The following is a 6,000-nucleotide window of genomic DNA, read 5'->3' as shown; positions in this document are numbered from 1 at the left end:
AAAGAAAGAAAGAAAGAAAGAAAGAAAGAAAGAAAGAAAGAAAGAAACTTGAAAAGAATATTAACAAAAAAAGTTCACCTAATGAGCATTTGTAAAATACAAAAATTGCAGAATTAAAAAATATATATTTTTAGAAACACTAGGAAAAATTAATCAAAATTAACTATACACCAGGTGGCAAAGTGAGTCTCAACAAAATTCAAAGGATTGAAATCAGACTACATTTATTCCTCTGACTGACCACAGGGTAATTAAGCTAGAATTAATTTAAAAATAGATGGTTAAATTAAATAAATAAGTCTTCATGTAATAGAAGTTTAGTAATATACTTCTAAGTAATCCAAATCAAATACAAAATCACCATGGCAGTTAGAAGATATCTTTAACTGAATAACAATAAAAATAGACATATCAAAATTTGTGAGATGCATCATAAGGCATGACTAGAAGAAATTCATACCTTACAATTACTATGTTTGGAAGGGAAAAAAGGTGGCTAAAATCTAATAATTTAAGCATCCATCTTAGAAAGCTAGTAAAATTAAACTGAGGAAATAAAATAACAATAAAATGCAAAACAGACATGAAATAGCACCACCAAAAATAAAAGTTAACTCTAAAAATAAGATTTAAAAAACACTCCAGTGAAATAGATCAAGAAAAAAAGAATGTACAAATAACCAATGTCAGAAACTCAAAAGTTAAAACTACAAATCCCACAGAAATCACAAAGATCATAAGATTTAAGCACCTTTAAATAAATTTCAAAATTTAGAATAAATTAATACTTAGAAAAACACAGTAAATCAAAAGACATTCATAAAGTATAAATACTCTCACAAGCATTAAAATAATGGAATCTGTAATTAAAATCTTTCACAAAGAATAATCCAGGCCCAGTTGACATCATTTTGAATTCTATCAAAGATTTAAAATAGAAATAACATCAATCCTAAAAAAAATTAGTTCAAAGGGAAGACTTCAGTCATGAGGAAGTGAGGAACTTGAAAAATCCTTACCCAAATAAGCAATGATAAAAGTAGAAAAACTTTATTTAGAAATCCACCATATTTTAGAAATCAATGAAAGGCATACTACAAATTGAGAGATGTTTATTTAAGAACAGTAGGAGTTTCTGGAGTTTTAGCCTGAGATGCTTCCTTCCATTAACTCCATCAACAAAGAAATTCAACTATGGCAGGGAAAGCTATGAAAACCAGCAGCTTCCATGCTAAAAGAGGCTAACAAGAAAGGGTACAGAATGAGGAAGAACCCCACACCCAGAGGCAATGTTGAAAACACAATTAATCTCATTGTCAAATAAAGGGAGAAGACCAATGTTCTTGCATGTAGCCTGAGGTTGGGGCAAGCAACACAGTTATAGAATAGCCAAAATTTTAATATGGAGCTCTAGGAAATTAGATAGCCATTGGAGGCCTTGCAAAACACTCATAGATTTCTGGCAGTCTGGAAAGCTCACACATGTGCAAGCCTGCAAAATCTCTGAAGAGACAGAGATGGTTCTTGCTATTTATAAGTTGTTTCTGACTGCAAGGGCATTCAGAATACATGTGCAGATGAGACGCCACAAGGCCCTGCAGAAGGTAAAACCTGGGGAAGATTTGTAAAGTGTCTGAACATTGAATGAGTTGCAAACAACACCCAGCTCTCTAGGCAAAGGAAGAGTTTTATTTGTTCAATGTTTTAACACAACCCCTGACCAATCATTAGCTGACCAAAAAACTGTTCCATAGGTTACATCTAGGAAGCTGGGCTTGAGAATGAAAATGAGAAGAAAAAAAGCAGAGACTTTGGTGATTGAAGACTGTGAGGTAAGTAGAGTCTACATAATGAGTCCAGGCAAATCATTAAACAAACAAAAAAGCAACAAACAAAAAAGCAGCAATAGTAAGAGTTCTAGAAAAGGGGAATCAGAATCTATAATTGCTACAATGTGTTATACAAAGTGTCCAGTTTTCATTAAAAAAAAAAAAAGGAAACTGGTCTTCATAGATTTGTATTTCTAACCTCTATACTTTTCCTTCTCTTCGAAGAATTCTTTTAATATTTCTTGCAAGTCAGATCTACTGGTGATAAATCCCCTTAGTTTTGTTTGACTGAAAAGGTCTTTATTACTGTTTCACTTCTTAAAGATAATTTCACTGGATACAGAATTTTAGGATGGTGTTTTTTTTTTCTTTTTCTTCTTTTAGTACTGGTGTCATCACTTTACAAATATGAGTGAATTAAAGTTTAGCTCCCTTTATGTTCCTTTATACTCTATAATATCATGGGAGTATAACATGTAAATATTTTCTCTACACATATTGACAACCACATTGAAAAGTGTTATAATAATTACTTTAATCACTTTCAGAGGTTTACATATGATGTGCCTATGTCTTGGTGTAGATTTCTTTGGGATTAACCTTTAGGGTTCATTGAGCTTCTTCATTCTGCAAGTTTGTGTCTCTTGCCAAATTTGTGCAAATTTCAGCCATTATTTCTTCAAATACTTTTCTAGTCATGCCATATTTCTCCTCTACTTCTAGAACTCTGTCTACATGAATATTAGACCTTTGTTGAGATTTTCTACTTTCATTTGTTTCAAGTGTGTTTTTTCCTTGTTGAATAATTTTTGTAATGGCTGCTTTAAAATCTTCATCAGATCATTCTAATATTTCTATGATTTTAGAGTATTTTTCATTGATTGTGAGATCTTCCTCATTATCATATGACTAGTGAGTTTTGATTAAAACTGAGCCCTTGTTTGTATTGGTAAGAGACCGTTTAACCTTTTTAACCTTCCCATTTAAACCTTTTTGTTTTATCTGCCTCTTTTTTTTTTTTTTTGGACACTACTCCATTAGAGGAAGGTTGGTTCTGCCTTATTACTCCCAAGAGGAAGTAAAGTCCAGATTCCTCACTCAGCCTGCATTAACTGAGGGATAGTGTTCCTCATTACTGATTGCTGGGCAGGATAGAAGTGCCAGTCCTGAGGTGATCTCAACAGACAGTGCATGTAGAGGTGGGCGTGGCCTTGTTACTACTCCAAGATGGTCAGTGTCCTCATTCCCCGCTTTGGCTTCTTCTTATCGTGAAATGAGGGGCATATTATGAATACTGAGTAGAGGCGGATGTCCATCCTCCTCATGTGGTCTCTAGTGGCACCACTGGCTCATAACCAGCCAGCCAGTGGATATAAAAGTCAAACCTCCATATTTGATCTTCTCTGACACCACCCCAGTAGGAGTTTTAGGGTGCTTATTACAGTCTCATGTGGTTGGAAATACAGGTTTCCCACTCAGGCTTTGCTGACCTGGATAGAGATTCAAAAACAGTTTTGGTTTGTTTGTTTCTGTCGTATTTGACTGGAGTAGAGCACTCACTATTAAAATTTGGCTAAAGAGAGCAAGCTCTTGTTGGGACATTTTTATGTGTGTGTCTACACCTTTATGATTTGTTAGTCGTTTCTTCAGCCCCAAGTCTAGGATGTGTAAGGCAAAACTAGAAAATTGAGGTAACTCACTGTTTTATTGTCACTTAAGTCCCGAGTTCCTTAGCCTGTCTTTCTTATCCTCTCTATATTTCAGATCTATATTATGTTTACTGCATTTAAAATGCCTATAGTTATTAGTTATACTTACCAAGAATAAAAGAAAAACGGATGTCTACTCCAGCTTCCTGGGAGTAGAAATTCTCCTGGTCTTTTTTTGTTGTTGTTGTTTCTCAAATAAACCGAATTTGTATCCCTCTCATGGATTTCTATTTGATACTTTCTCTACCCAAAACTCTCTTTTCCACATCTTTATAGGGATGGACTTGTATCTCAGCTTAAATGTCACTTTCTTGGGTGTCTTTAATAGATCAAGTAATCTAACTCCTTTATCATGCCAGTCTCTATAACATTGCAGTGTTTAATTTTCCTTATACTGATTAAAATGATAATTTCTTGTTAGGTTTCTTTTTTCTATTTTGGTACCTATTTCTGGTCACTGGAATATAAAATTTGTGAAAGCAGAAACCTGGTATATGTTGATAACTACTCTCCCTGTATATTTCTAAAATAGTCCCTGGCACAGAGTAAGCATCTAACAAAGATTTGTTATATTTGAATGAATGATACAATTGTTTTCATCTTACATTTTCCTGAGTCAGTCTCTCATTAGGATGGAGAAGGAATATATTTCATCATATCAATAATAGGAACTCCTCTTTGCCTTTCTTGATAATCCAAAGTTACTGGCAAACAGGAGCAAAGGCCTGAGTGACAGGCTTATGGCTTTGTGGTTACATCCTGAGGATAATTAACTCTTCTAGGCCAGCTGTGACCCCTGCTGGGAGTCAGCCTGTGCCTAACATGATGACAGTACTGGCCCCAAATGAGGCCACTACACTTGAGGCTCTGTAGCGACTCCTGAGATTTTAATGAACCAAAGGCCCTGCCAAATATCAAAACTAAGGCAGAATTTAGGGACCAATTGATTCCCCAGAGAGCCATGCAAATGATTTGAATTTTAGAGAGTGGATTTGGTGGTCCTTCTTGCCAGTTTGAATGATTCCCAGCAGTGATAATATAGATCTTTCACATCTTTCACATCTTTCACATCTCCTTGAATTTTTTTTTTACATTTCAGTATTTCTTCGTGTCTGAGTTCAACAAATAGAAACTTATTGTCTCAGTTTTGGGCTTTTCTCACCTTTTAAAATGCAAATACTTCAGGGAAGGGGAACAGCTGGTCAGTCATTTTGATCTTAATGTAATGAGTTTATTAGAGCCAGTCTGGAGAGGGAATTCTAACACAGTGCATACTCTCCCACAAACATGGCTCTCTTTTGAAGCTTGCCAGTACTGGAACATTTCCCTACAGGAGGATTTCTCATACATGTAGCAATGCAGTAACTCTAACACATGCAGATGGAAGGCATAGCATGGGACATGAGTAACTGGATCTCAGAAGAAACTGCCACAATAGATAACTGAATTGTTTAATGACAGGAGTAGGAACCTTAAATCCTAATATCCTTGGGTTTTGCATAATGAATGGCCAATGATCCAATGAAAATCTTGCTTCAAATCTTACCATTTTATTTTAGATAGCAAAGTGCTATCATTTAAATATCAGATTCATTACTATAAACAAAATAAAAATGGGCACTGTGGTTGAGAATAACATTGTAAGAGATAAAATTAGGTTGCTTAGCTAGGAATGGTCACCCAAAAAAGGTGATAGGTGAACTAAGATCCAAGACCATTCCTATCAAGAAGTAGGAAGGCAGAGAAAACAACAAATAGAAATCAATGAAGTAGAAGCCAGTCTAGTTTGTCAGAAGAATAATATGAGGAGGGAGCCAAGATGGTGGAACAGCATGGAAGTTTTTTGTGTGTCTCACGTCCATGAAATATAGCCAGACCAACACTAAACCATCCTGCACACCTAGAAAACTCATCTGAGGATTAACACAACAACCTACACAACCAGAACTACATAATTCAGCAGGTACGCAGCGCAGAGAGGGGAACTTGGGGAAAGAGAAGCCACAGAAGGCAGGGAGGTACTTTTGCATGCAGAGAAAGGATGGAGACGATGGACAGAATACAGGAAAAGCACCCCTCCCCAAAAGCAGCTGGAGAGAAAGTGGAAAATTGGAAACAGCCTCAGGGACTGAACTAAAAAGGGAGAAAGGAGAAAGGAGGGGGTTTAAATTCCATTAAGACTGTAAACAGGGGGAGTGCAGATTCTGCAACTCCTCAGCGTGATACTTTGTGGTGCTCTGGTGGGAAGGGTGAAACCCCAGGAGCAGAGTGGAGTCTGGGAGGTTCTCGGGGCAGATGGGGAGAAGCGCTTCCACCACTGGAAGGACATTTGGTAGATGCTGGGAGGCAACCTGAGCCCAGAAGACCGCAGAGAATGGCCACATTCGCTGGTGCTGGAACAATGTCCTTAAAGGTGAAGCCCAGTGCCAGATGTGTTGTGATTTTCCATAATCCCTAAAACA

General features: G+C 36.5%; 1 long non-coding RNA gene across 1 annotated transcript in view; it reads left to right on the top strand.

The window, feature by feature from the left end:
- LOC125914662 (uncharacterized) overlaps positions 1 to 6,000 on the top strand; it is a 42,030-nt gene that overhangs the window by 18,641 nt on the left and 17,389 nt on the right. The window contains exon 2 of the long non-coding RNA XR_007455381.1: positions 1,755 to 1,832. This is a non-coding gene — a long non-coding RNA (uncharacterized LOC125914662). The remainder of the gene's footprint in view (positions 1 to 1,754; positions 1,833 to 6,000) is intronic.

Source organism: Panthera uncia (assembly GCF_023721935.1).
Source record: "Panthera uncia isolate 11264 chromosome D3 unlocalized genomic scaffold, Puncia_PCG_1.0 HiC_scaffold_8, whole genome shotgun sequence".
NCBI classification, from domain to species: domain Eukaryota; kingdom Metazoa; phylum Chordata; class Mammalia; order Carnivora; family Felidae; genus Panthera; species Panthera uncia.
This window is presented reverse-complemented; position numbering and strand designations above follow the sequence as displayed.